This window comes from Callospermophilus lateralis, chromosome 4 (genome assembly GCF_048772815.1).
Source record: "Callospermophilus lateralis isolate mCalLat2 chromosome 4, mCalLat2.hap1, whole genome shotgun sequence".
Classification (NCBI taxonomy): domain Eukaryota; kingdom Metazoa; phylum Chordata; class Mammalia; order Rodentia; family Sciuridae; genus Callospermophilus; species Callospermophilus lateralis.
The window spans coordinates 40,139,630-40,153,629 of record NC_135308.1 but is presented as its reverse complement, the minus strand read 5'-3'; the positions used below and the strand labels follow the sequence as shown (position 1 = coordinate 40,153,629).

Here is a 14,000-nt window from a genome sequence, read left to right as displayed (position 1 = left end):
TATATAATGCTTTGGGTAGTATTGCCATTTTGACAATGTTAATTCTGCCTGTCCAAGAGCATGTAAGGTCTATACATCTTCTAAGATCTTCTTCAATTTCTTTCTTTAGATTTCTGTAGTTATCAATTTTAGCAGTATTTTACCTCTTGTTAGATTGATGGCAAAATACTTTTTTGATGCTATTGTAAATGGGATAGTTTTCCAAATTTCCCTTTTGGTTGATTCATTTCTGATGTATAGGAACCATTTGACTTTGGGTATTAATTTTATTACCTGCTACATGAATGTATTCATTTATGAGTTCTAGAAGTTTTCTGGTAGAATTTTTTGATCTTCTAAATATGGAATCATGTTGTTGGCAAATAGGGATAGTTTGAGTTCTTCTTTTCCTATTCATATTCCATTAATTTCTTTCTTCTCTCTATATGCTCTAGATAGAATTTCAAGGACAATGTTGAATGAAAGTGGTGATAAAGGGCATGTTGTCTTATCCCAGTTCTTAGAGGAAATGTGTTCAAATTTTCTCTATTTAAGATGATTGTTGGACTTGGGTTTACATATATAGCTTTTATACTGTTGAGGTATGTTCCCACTATCCCTAGTTTTTCTAGTGTTTTGAGCACAAATGGATGCTGTATTTTCTTAATTTTTTTAGAAAAAGAGGAAACCCTTCCAAACTCATTCTATGAAGCTAGTATCATCATGATAACAAAACCAGACAAAGACATATCAAGGAATGAAAACTACAGACCTGTATCTCTAATAAATGTAGACGCAAAAATTCTGGTTTTGTAAAGGATTCACTGTGAAGTTTCAGTTCAGCAAATAAAAATCATAGACATTTTCCCAACTGTATTTGTTAAATTAACCCATTTCTGTGTAAGGAGTGACTTTCCTAATTCTACTCAGTTCAATTCCATATCTTTTCAATAACTTTGATAAGTAAATAAGCCTCATTTCAACTTTTGTGGCCTCATTTTCATATCTTTAACTTAAAGGTGTCATTAGTATACAATGAATAGCACTTCAAACTATAGAGTTTGATAAATTTAATACACGTAAGCATTGATGGAAATTACAACAATCAAAACAATGGTGTATGATGAATGTAACCGCAGTTTCATGGATCCATTAACACCCAAATTTCCCTCTTGCCTCCTGTGGTCCTTGCTCCTACCCCTTCCTGTACCCTCCTTCTAATATATAGTATACAGTCATTTATTTGGTTGGTTTACTTCACTTGCCATTAATTTTTTGAAATTCGTCCTGTTACTGTATTTCAATAGTGCAATTGTTTTTATTACTGAATAATATTAAATTACATAATTATACCACTATTTTATACCCATTCACTTGTTGATGAACATTTGATCATCTTTCTTCGTGGTTATTACAAACAAAGTTACTATGAACATTTGTGTCAAGTTTGTTTGTTTTCGTGGGACTAGGGATTGAACCTAGTGCCTTGCACAAGCTGGGTAAGCCCTCTACCACTGACTTATACCCTTAGCCATTTTTTAAGACTTTTTTTTTTAATTGATTTTTAGACAGGTCTCACTGAGTTGCCAAGGGTAGCCTCCAATTTGCAATCCTCCTGCCTCAACCTCCTCAATAACTGGCATTATAATCATGTGCTTTAGTGTCTGGCAATCCAAGTTTTTATATGGATGTAGGTATTTGTTTCTGTTTTATAAATACCTATAAGGGAAAAGTTTGGCTCATATGGTTGATATATATTTAATATATAATGAAATGACTTTACTGTTTCCCAAAGTTATCATATGATACCAGCAAGGACAGAGATTTCTCATTATTGAAATCTATGATTCTAGATTTTAAATTACAATCTTTTTCCTTGAAGTACTATAAGACTGGTCTAGCTCATTTTCTGAGTATAAATGGCTATAGAGAGTGGTTCACTCTGGAGAAGCATTGTTCAACTCTGATAGTTCCTTTACAGAGTTGGTTACAACTTTCAACTAGTTGGAAATTTCATATCACTTTGCCCTCATATGTCCATCTCTTTGTTCCCAACAGTGTCATGGTCCTGGAAATACTCCCAGTCTACCTTATGAAGCCAGTTATGTGATCAGTGGATCAGAAGATCAAGTACTGTCCCCTTCTCAAACAAGGGACTCAGCAAGGATTGAGGGGGGAGTCTTAGCCCCCATGGAGCATGGCAGCCCACCAATATCCTTCCTCTATTCTCTTATACCTGCAGTTAGTTCTATCACCATTCCTGTTAGTCAGATTTTTATCAATAAGAGAATTAAACACCAATATTCCCTGGTTCCAAAAATGATATTTTGGGGGCAGGGCATCATCTGTGGCTTTAGACAAAGATGGTAAGCCTCAATCCATGAATCTCATGCTTTCAGAGCCCACATCTCATACCCAGATCTTCTCAGACTGGTAGAGAAGGATAAGGCCCAACTTCTAATCTCTCTGAATTTAGAATGAGGGATACTCAGCCATTTCTGCTTAATTTTACCTTTTAACTGCAATCCTGAGACAACAGGAAGAGATCACTTAACATACTACTCTGGTCCAACTACACACTAGGAAATTCCAGGCATATAGTTATTTTTCATAGGAATGTATCTTCATAAGTTCTGACATTTAAACTTCTTTTTTTTATAACCAAAAAAAATAAATATTTTTATTTAAACTTCTATGACTGAATAAAACTTCAACTGGTTAAACCAAGGGTTGGAATTGCAGAGTCAGATTCTTAAACTTCAGGTAAAATAGTATTTAAGCTATATGGACGTTTTAGGAATTGGTGAGTTGCAAGAGTCTTGTTCCTTCTTGCCCATTTATTAGCAAAAAGTGAAAGACAGGACATTGAACTTCAAAGTCAATTAATTGTCCATGGGATAGAAAATATTAGTGTAGGAAGATGTTCCTTTTTCCCTCCTATATAGCTTTGATTTTCATCCAGTTCTATGTCAAGCACTATGTGGATGAATAATCTCTCAGTGTCCTCTGCCTTCTGCCATAATCACTGTCACATAGTCCTATTGGCTCCAGTTGGCTAATTTTAAAGGCACTAATATTAACCCTAAATTTCAGAGAATCAAACCATGGGTTAAACAAAGAGAAGTGATGGACTTTAACCACAAATAGAGACAGAATAAAAAGGAATATCTTCCATGTTTTTGAGTAGAAGAGAAACATCTCAATTAATGAATCCCCCAAACACATACACAAATGCACTCATGCACGTGCACGCACACACACACACACATTCACACACACATACACACACACACTATTCCTGGAATTTTTGACCCCCAGAAATCACATTGGTTAGTATTATGGATTGGTTTTAAAATATGTTCAGATCTTTAGATCAATACAAAAGTCATGAAATACTCAAAGAAAGAAATAATGGAAATTAAGTATATTTGGTACTATATTTTGAAACCCCTTTTTTTTTATTTTTGTCCTGTAAAACTTTTTGTTAATTACAAAATTTCCAGAAAAATCAAAAGAAGAAAATTAAAATCTCCCAAAATCCTCATAGGGCCAAAACACCAGTACCTGAAAGTATATAATTCCAACAATCTATCATGTTCAGAAAAAAGAGAGGGAGTAAGGAAGAAGGAAAAGTTTTAAGAATCAGCAATTATGGTGTACATGTTATACAAAAATTAATGGTAGTCAGTTTACTTTTACTTTAATTCAATCAAAGATAATTATTCTGAAATGAAACAGCAGGAATTGGTAACTTTGAGGTTAATATTTGTTTATTGCACAATACATTTCTTTAAAAAAAAAATCTCTAACATTCAGGGGAAAATTCCTAATATGGTTTCAGTAATATTAAATTATAAAACATTATTACATTCTTGAAGCTTCAGATAGCTTATATAGTACTTATTGTTAATTAGTGTTTATTTATTAATATTTAGATACATCCAGTTATCTAAAAATAACTGTAGAATATTATTATGAAAAATGGCAAAATTATTACTTATATTTAGGCTTTTGTATTTCTATAACCCAACATCCTGGTTTTAATATTTATATAACTTTTAAATAAATGTTTATAAATGCTATATTCTTATAATGTCAAGGCTCATAGAATTCATATTCTGTTCTGTAGCCATGATTTCCATATTGACCAACATTAGTTCTGTATTCTTACAATGGATCCAATACTCTCTATCACCTAAGCACAGCACTATTTCTCATATTGGTGAGTGCAAACTCTGCATAAAAATGCTTAATGAATGTTCATATTAAATGTTCCTTCAGGTACTTGCATTAATCTTAAAATAATACCTTCACTGTTGGAGCTTAAGAAGGTAAGAGTCAAAAAAGCTTAATACATAAGTAATACTTTCAAGCTAAGCAAAGGTAATGAGTCTATGTTTTACTATAAAAATAAAAGCTTTTAGTTTTTGAAAAAAAAAAAGACAAGAAAAATATCAGGAAAAGTTGGATCTCCATTTGTGAAAAAAAAGCAGACAAAATAGAAAAAATCTTAGCAATATTATATCCATTATTTTACTTGACATTTAAGTTTTAACAAACTATCATCACCTATATTCTATTATATTGAATTAGTGCTGTCAATATGAATTCTATTGGTTTATAATTTTATTCACTTTTAATATAGTATCAGTAGGTTTTGCAAGTTTCTGAGAAATATAAAGAAAGGAGTTGATTTATAGAGATCCAAGATGGCAGGTTAGAGATGTCCATATCACACAAGTGGGCCCCAAAGGAGATCCTTGGGGCGCAGTCTCCCATGGGGAGGGTAGGTGCCATATCCCACTTCCAGGTGCCTTGAACCCAAGACCAACCCTACCACCCTGGTAACCTTAACCATCCTGAAGGTGGAAATACCAGCAAACAACAGACAACCTCACTTATTTGGATGAGAAGGAAAGCAGGAAAGATACTGATCTCCAACCAAAACAATCCTTGTTTCTTCATTTGAGGGTTTTCCCCCCCTTCTTTTTTTCCTCCCCCTCTATTCTCCCACCCTCACATCTCCAACATATGTGAAACCAAGTACTTTGCATGAATTAGGATACTGAGGAGTGGGATGTGTGAATAGGATATTACAGTTATGTTGTATAGTCTCTTTTCTCCTATTTTTACATTTTTTATTTTTCTTAATGTTTATGTTTGTTTGTGTACTCTGTTGTCTTCCCACTTACTTGTCTGCCCCAAATCACTTCCTCTCCCTTCTCCTTAACCATCTTCTTTAGATTCCTCTTTCACACTTCCTAAGATCTAATAACTATCCTCACCACCTGTCTCTCAACATCTTCCTAAGATCTAATAACTATCCCTACACCTCACCCCTGGGGTTCATTATCCACCATCAGAAACTGTAGACCCTTTTGCAAACCTGCTGTTTATATTGTAGATAATAATTGAACTCACCATTTCTGTACATGTGACCAAACTGTAAACATCTTAATAGCAACTATTTGGTTTAAGGTTGTATTTTGTTTGTATTGGGATCAGTTAACATTGTTCTTCCCCTTAAAGGAGAGGTATTGAAACCCTACAGGGCCACTACAAGCATATAAGGTAAAAATAGTAACACTTCAGATCTGCAGTGCTAGAAGGGAAGACACACAAACGAAAAAACAAGAAAAGAAAGTGCCCCAAACAAACCAAGATGCTACATTATTAGAGTCCATGGCCAGCACAGGAGAACAAATGACAGAAAAGGAGCTCAGGATGTACATAATTAAAATGTTCTGTGAATTAAAGGATGATATAAGACAGCAAATATATGCAGCAAAAGATCATTTTGATAAAGAGCTACATAAGCAAATACAGGAAACAAAAGATTACTTCAGTGGGGAGATAGAGGTTCTGGAAAAAAAAGCCAAACAAAAATCCTTGAAATGAAAGAAACAAACAAAAAAAGAAAGAAAGAAAGAAAGAAAGAAGAGAGAGAGAGAGAGAGAGAGAGAGAGAGAAAGTAAGTTCAATTGAAAGTATCACCAACAGATTAGACCACTTGGAAGACAGAACCTCAGACAATGAAGACAAAATATATAATCTTGCAAACAATGTAGACCACACAGTAAAGATGGTAAGAAACCATGAGCAGAACATTCAAGATATATAGGATAGCATAAAAAGACCAAATTTAAGAGTTATTGGTATAGAGGAAGGCATAGAGTTCCAAACCAAAGGAATGAACAATCTATTCAATGAAATAATATCAGAAAATTTTCCAAACATGAAGAATGAATTGGAAAATCAAATACAAGAAGCTTACAGGATGCCAAATGTACAAAATCACAAGATCCACACAAGGCACATTATAATGAAAATGCCTAGCATACAGAATAAGGAGAGAAATTTAAAAACTACGAGAGAAAGGAATCAGATTACATATGGGAGAAACTAATTGGGTTATCTGCAGATAGTTCAACCCAGACTTTGAAGGCTGAAAGATCCTGGAACAACATATACCAAGCCCAGAAAGAAAATGGATGCCAAGCAAGAATCTTTTTATTTATTTATTTATTTATTAGTCATACATGACAGTAGAATGCATTTTGATATATAATACATACATGGAATATACATACATCAATCATATTGTCTATTCCCAAGCAATAATCTTATATCCAGCAAAATTAAGTTTTAGAGTTAATGATAAAATAAAAACCTTTCAGGGCTGCGGTTGTGGCTCAACGGTTCTCACCTAGCACATTTGAGGCCCTGGGTTCAATCCTCAGCACCACATAAAAGTAAATTAATAAAAAAAAATAGGTATTGTGTCCAACTACAACAACAACAATAAAAAAAAAAACCTTTTTTTTTTTTACAAAGCTTGTACTACAGAACATCCTCAGCAAAATATTCCAGAGGAGGAAATGAAAAACAACAATAAAAATCAGCAAAGGGAGGTATTGCACTAAAGAAAAAACTAATCAAAGGAGAAACCAAGTCAAATTAAATACCAAAAATAAACAAAAATGGCTAGGAATACAAATCATATCTCAATAATAACCCTGAATGTTAATAGCCTAAACTCACCAATTAAAAGACATAAATTGGCAGATTGGATTTTAAATAAAGACCCAACAATATGCTGCCTCCAAGAGACTCATCTCATAGGAAAAGACATCCATCAACTGAAGGTGAAAGTTTGGGAAAAATCATACCTCTCACATGGACTGTGGAAACAAGCAGGGGTTTCCATCCTCATATCAAATAAAGTATACTTCAAGCTAAAGTTAATCAAAAGGGATAAAGAAGGACATTTCAGGAAAAACACACATCAAAAGACATAACAATTATAAATATATATGCCCCAAACAATGGAGCATCTGCTTTCATCAAATTAACTCTTCACAAGTTCCAGAGTCAAATAGACCACAACACAATAATTCTGGGTGACTTTAACATACATTTTTCACCACTGGAATAGATCTTTCAAATAAAAGCTAAACAAAAAAGCTACAGAACTGAATAATACAATCAATAACTTAGACTTAACAGACACACATAGAATATTTCATCTATCCACGAGCGAATACACTTTCTTTTCAGCAGCACGTGGATCCTTCTCTATAATAGACCATATGTTGTACCACAAAGCAACTATTAGCAAATACAAAAAGATAGAGATACTACACTGCATTCTATAAGATCATAATGGAATGAAATTAGAAATCAATGATGAAATAAAAAAATGCTACTCCAACATCTGGAGACTAAATAATATGCTATTGAATAAAGAATGGGTTGCAAAAAACATCAACGAGGAGACTAAAAAATTCTTAGAGGTAAATGAGAACACTGATACAATATATTGAAATCTTTGGGATACTATGAAGGCAGTACTAAGATGAAAGTTCATTGCATGGAGTTCATTCCTTAAAAGAAGAAAAAGTAAACAAATAAATGACCTAACATTACATCTCAAAGCCCTAGAAAAAGAAGAATAAATCAACACCAAAAGCAGTAGGAGACAGGAAATGATTAAAATCAGAACTTAAATCAATGAAATTGAAACAAAAGAAACAATTGAAAAAAATTGACAAAACAAAAAGTTGATTCTTTGAAAAAATAAACAAAATTGATAAACCCTTAGCCATGCTAATAAAGAGGAGAGAGAAAATTCAAATTACTAACATACGTGATAAAAAAAGGAAGTATCACAATAGACACTATAGAAATACAGAAGATAATTAGAAATTATTTTGAAAATTTGTACTCCAATAAGATAGAAAATATCGAAGGCACTGACAAATTTCTAGAGTCATATGATATACATAATTTTAACAGATCAATTTCAAGCAGTGAAATAGAAGACACCATTAGAAGCCTACCAACCAAGAAAAGCCCATGACTGGATAGATACAGAGCTGAGTTCTACAAGACCTTCAAAAAGAACTAACACCAATACTTTTCAAATTATTTCATGAAATAGAGAAAGAGGATACACTTCCAAATTCATTCTATGAGGCCAATATCATCTTGATTCCAAAACCAGGCAAAGACACATCAAAGAAAGCAAACTTCAGACCAATATCTCTAATAAAGATAGATCCAAAAATTGTCAATAAAATTCTGGCAAATTGAATACAAAAACATAAAAAAAGATAGTGCACCACGATCAAGTGGGTTTCATCCCAGGGATTCAAAGTTTGGTTCAACATACAGAAATCAATAAATGTAATTCATCACATCAATATACTTAAAGATAAGAATCATATGATCATCTCAATAGTTGCAGAAAAAGCATTCAACAAAATACAGCACCCTTTCATGTCAAAACACTAAAAAAAAAAAAAAAACCTAGGGATAACAAGAATACATCCCAACATTGTAAAAGCTATCTATGCTTAGCCCTAGGCCAACATCATTCTAAATGGAGAAAAATTGAAAGTATTCCCTCTAAAAACTGGAACAAGGCAGGGTTGCCCTCTTTCACAACCTCTATCTAACATAGTTCTTGAAACAATGGCCAGAGCAATTAGACAGATGAAAGAATTAAAGGGATATGGATAGGAAAAGAAGAACTCAAATTAGCACTATTTGCCGATGATGATTTTCTACCTACAAGACCCAACAAATTCCACCAGAAAACTTCTAGAATTAATAAATGAATTCAGCAAAGTAGCAGGATATAAAATCAACACCCGTAAATCAAAGGCATTTTCGTATATCAGTGACAAATCCTCTGAAAGGGAAATCAGTAAAACTACCCCATTTACAATAGACTCAAAAAAAAAAAAAAAAAAAACCTTGGGAATCAACGAAAGAGGTGAAAGACATCTACAATGAAAACTATAGAACACTAAAGAAAGAAATCAAAGAAGACCTTAGAAGATGGAAAGATCTACCTTGTTCTTGGATAGGCAGAATTAATATTGTCAAAATGACCATACTACCAAAAGTACTATATAGATTTAACATAATTCCAATCAAAATCCCAATGACATTCCTCATAGAAATAGAAAAAGCAGTCATGAAATTCATCTGGAAAAATAGGAGACCCAGAATAGCTAAAGCAATCCTTAGCAAGAAGAATTAAGCAGGTGGCATCACTATACCAGACCTTAAACTATACTACAGAGCAACAGTAACAAAAACAGCATGGTATTGGCACTAAAATAGACGTGTAGACCAATGGTACAGAATAGAGGACACAAAGACAAACTCAAATAATTACAGTTATTTTATATTAGACAAAGGTGCCAAAAACATATTGAAAAAGGATAGCCTTTTCAACAAATGGTGTTTGGAAAACTGGAAATCCATATGCAAACAAAAAATTAAAGCTCTATATCTCACCATGCACAAAACTCAATTCAAAGTGGATCAAGGACCTAGGAATTAAACCAGAGATTCTAACCCTAACAGAAGAAAAAGTAGGCCCAAATCTCCATCATGTTGATTAGGCCCCAACTTCCTTAATAAGACTCCTATAGGGCAAGAATTAATATCAAGAATCAATAAATGGGATGGATTCAAACTGAAAAGCTTCTTCTCAGCAAAAAAAAAAAAAAACAATCAGTGAGGTAAATAGAGAATCTACAGAATGAGAACAAATTTTTACCATACACACATTAAATAGAGCACTAATCTCTAGGATATATAAAGAACTCAAATCTTAACACCAAAAAATAAATAACCCAATCAATAAATGAGTCATGGAACTGAGCAGACACTTCTCATAAGATGATATACAATCAATCAACAAATACATGAAAAATGTTGAACATCTTTAGCAATTAGAGAAATGCACATCAAAACTACTCTTAAGATTTCATCTTGAGGAGGTCGGCTCTCAGACGCAGGGTGGTCAGCAGCCAGCTCCTCGTTGCTCGTGGGCTTTGTTACATCCTTGCCTCATCTCTCCCTGGAAAAGGGAGGGAGGGAGGCTTCAACGTAGAGAGGGAGCCCTGCAGTCCGAGCTTGAAGTCGCTAGGACTTCTCTCAAACTTGTGTGCTGAGGAGACTCAGACGTTGGCCTCAGCTCCTAGGCTGAACTCAGCAGATTGGCCCATGAAAACTTCTATATTGAGACAAAGGAAAGGATCCATCAGAAAACAACACCTATTATCTTGGGCTTGGCAGCAAGGAAGAGGACAGGTAGTGGAAATCCTGCAATCGGAAAAGCAGACTGAAAGGTGACAAAGAAGCTGAAGATGGGTGGTGGAGAGAGGTATAACATTCCAGCCCCTCAATCTAGAAATGGTAGTAAGAACCAACAGCAGCTTAATAGAAGACCAAGGATCAGAATTCCCAGATGAAAATTGTTTATAAGAAAAAAGAAAGAGGATATGGTTATAACTCATCAGCAGCTGCATAGCAGGCCATGCAAAATGGGGGGAAGAACAAAAATTTTCCAAGTAATCCAAATTGGAATGCTAGTTTATCAAGTACCACCTTACTTTTTAAGTCTCAAGTTAATCAGAACTATTATGGAGCCAAATTTAGTGAGGCACCATCACCAAGTGTTCTTCCTAAACCACCAAGCCACTAGGTTCCTGTGAACTTTAATCCTTCAGACAAGGAAATAATGACATTTCAACTTAAAACCTTATTTAAAGTCCAAGTATAAAATAAGATATAAAGTACTAATGTTTAAATTTAGTTTACAAAAAGTTGTCAGTTGGTCTGAAACAAATTACAGGTTCACTAGGGAGTTGACCAATTTGTGTAAAACTGCTTATTTATGTAAGACTATCAATCAAATTTCATCTCATTTGTCTTACATATTGTGTGCACTGTAATGTAATGGTGGTTATCAGTGCAACTTAAAATAACTGTACTTGATAGTGTTCTCAATTGAATAGCTTTTAAGTGAAAACCAAGTTTATATTGGGAATGGTAAAGGAATCAACTTTTTATATTTTTATGGGGGGAATATAGTAAAAGATTCATGAATAAGTAGATTTATGTGTAGTAAATCAGATTAAGCATCTAGCTGAGACAAGGATTGAAAACTAGGTGGACATTTGAAAGTTTAATGTCCCAGAAAGCCAAACTAGTAACACATCAACAACTTAATGCACTGCCAAGATAGAATGTGAATTTTTAATAGTTGTATTTTACTAAATTGCACAGTGATGAATGTGTGAAGAGCACTTGGGGTTTACTAGAATGAGGCACAGTATACATAAGGTGCCCTGTTTCTTAAATTGCAATGGATAGGTGTTTGCCAATAGATGCACCCAACCATTTTTTATATAAATAGTATTGAGCACTTGATAGCTTTCAAAAAATACATTTTTTTGTTTTACAGCACTGACAAGCTATTCTGACAATGATCTAGCCTTATATCCCTGCAAATCTTAAAGTGGGGAGTTGTATAATGTGAAAGTTCAAAGTACCTTGGGAAGAAGAGCCATGTAAATACACATAATAAACTTGTAGCATATGTAAAGTCTTCTTGGCCTAAAAAAATAGAATATTTTAGTATGAATTTGCTGAATATAAGACCATGGACTGTTTTCTTATACTATGGCCTAATTTTAAAGGTCCAGAATTGTTTTTAAAGTTTGCCCTTATGCTAAAGTGCCAGTGTATGTGTGTCATAATTGATTTGGTTGTAAACTATATTACAAAGTAAATCCTAGTGTAATAAGTTTTGTATTATAAACAAAAAAGTCTCTAAGCTGCTAGATCATTTCCTAATTTTAGAAAATGTAAAATGCAGTACAGTATTCCTCTACTCTCTAGTCTATAAACCCAAAGATTCATTTTGGCTTTCACAAGTTCTTGTAACCAATGATACAAATCGAAATTGTATTTGGTGCCAGTGAGTTTATTTTTTTCTGGTCATGAGTAAGTACAACCCAGGGGACCACTTAATGCAAAAGATGTAATCTCTTGCATAACACCCCTTTAGGCATGTTTTACCAATCTTAAGGGAAAAATGCTAAATATGACAGTCTAATAGCAAGTTAGAAAAGTACATGGCTCTTATTCTTTTTTTTTTTAATATTTATTTTTTAGTTCTCGGCGGACACAACATCTTCGTTGTATGTGGTGCTGAGGATTGAACCTGGGCCGCACGCATGCCAGGCGAGCGCGCTACCACTTGAGCCACATCCCCAGCCTTATTCTTTCAATAGTAAAGATAATCCTGACTGCAAATTCAAATGCTGGAAATGAGGGCTTTTTTATTTTTCTTTCCCTTGAGCCTTCTGTATGGCAGGCTGGATAGATTGGAGAAGTAATAACTTAGAAGCAGCCCTCAAACCATAATTGAATTGCTAGGTAATAAATAAAGTGTGAAGCCTTAACCCAAGTCCATGTCATAGTAGATCCGGTAGATCTATGGACTACCAGGTAGAAATTTCTTCGTTACATAAGGGCCTATTCAAAATATTATACCTATAACTGGCAAAATCTAGTCCCTGGCCTTTATTGTGAGAATAACCACATTGGAACTCCCTGAAAAGACTCCCACCTTCCCTGAAGAAAAACTAAGAACTATATCATATATTAAGTAGAATGATGGGAAGTCGGAAATATGGTCCCTACACTAAGGCATTTAAATTTCATGTAAGAAGTTAACCCCAATAATGTCCATGTTCAAAATGTGTGGGTCAGGAAGACACTTTGGAAATCTGTGCTTTCCATCTCCACAAATTTTGGCAATGCTGAGCCAATAGATCTGGACCCTGTGAAGGGGAGGAACCCATCTACAAAAAGGTAAAATAAGAGTCCCACAAAATCTAAAGTAACTTATTCTCCATTGTCAAAATCTAAAGTAACTTATTCTCCATTGTTCTGACCGTTGGGGGCATGCTATGGAAGGGTGTGTTGGAACTTTTGACTCTTCTTCAATTTTCGCCATGTTCCCTGCCATGATGCAATGTCTCAAAGCAATGGGTTACTTGATCTTGGACTGGGACCTCCAGAATTGTGAAGCAAAATAAATTTTTCCTCCTTCTAAGTTGATAATCTCAGGTATTTGTTATAGTAGTGAAACACCTATTTTCTGGAGGTATCAACAACTTCCCAAGAGAAGACCTGAATCAAAGCTTTTGAAGCATAGCATGCAAATAGCATATTTTCCTTTCCACTAAGTGAGACAATTCTAAGCGATTTACATACTGTTTCCCAAAGTCACCAAGAAGAGTTAAGCTCCAGTTGACCATGCAGTACTGCTCTTGGTAACAGAATCTTTGCTCCCATCTCTTGTCTTCATTCCCTACTTCCTTTGTTTTCCCAAATAATTTCTTGCACTCAAATTCTTAGTTCCATGTCTCTTGAGAGATCACAAACTAAGGCATGTCCCTTTAAAATTTTTTTCATGTTTTTAACATGATTGAAAAAAAGCATGTTGATAATTTTTTTAAAAAAATAGCTATAGTGCTCATTCACTACACCCACTTCAATAACTACTGGGGCAAGACATGTTACAAAGCAATGTTCTAATCATTACATGCTCAGAGTCATGAGCCAAAGATTCAATAAGATTTTGTTCTACCTTTTTTGAGAAAACAAATTGTATATTTATGTTAAAAATCCATTTAAAGTGTTTAATTATC

General features: G+C 34.1%; 1 pseudogene; it reads left to right on the top strand.

Moving 5' to 3' along the window:
• Positions 1-10,543: 10,543 nt before the first annotated feature.
• Positions 10,544-11,059, top strand: LOC143396522 (proline-rich nuclear receptor coactivator 2-like; annotated as a pseudogene).
• Positions 11,060-14,000: the final 2,941 nt, after the last annotated feature.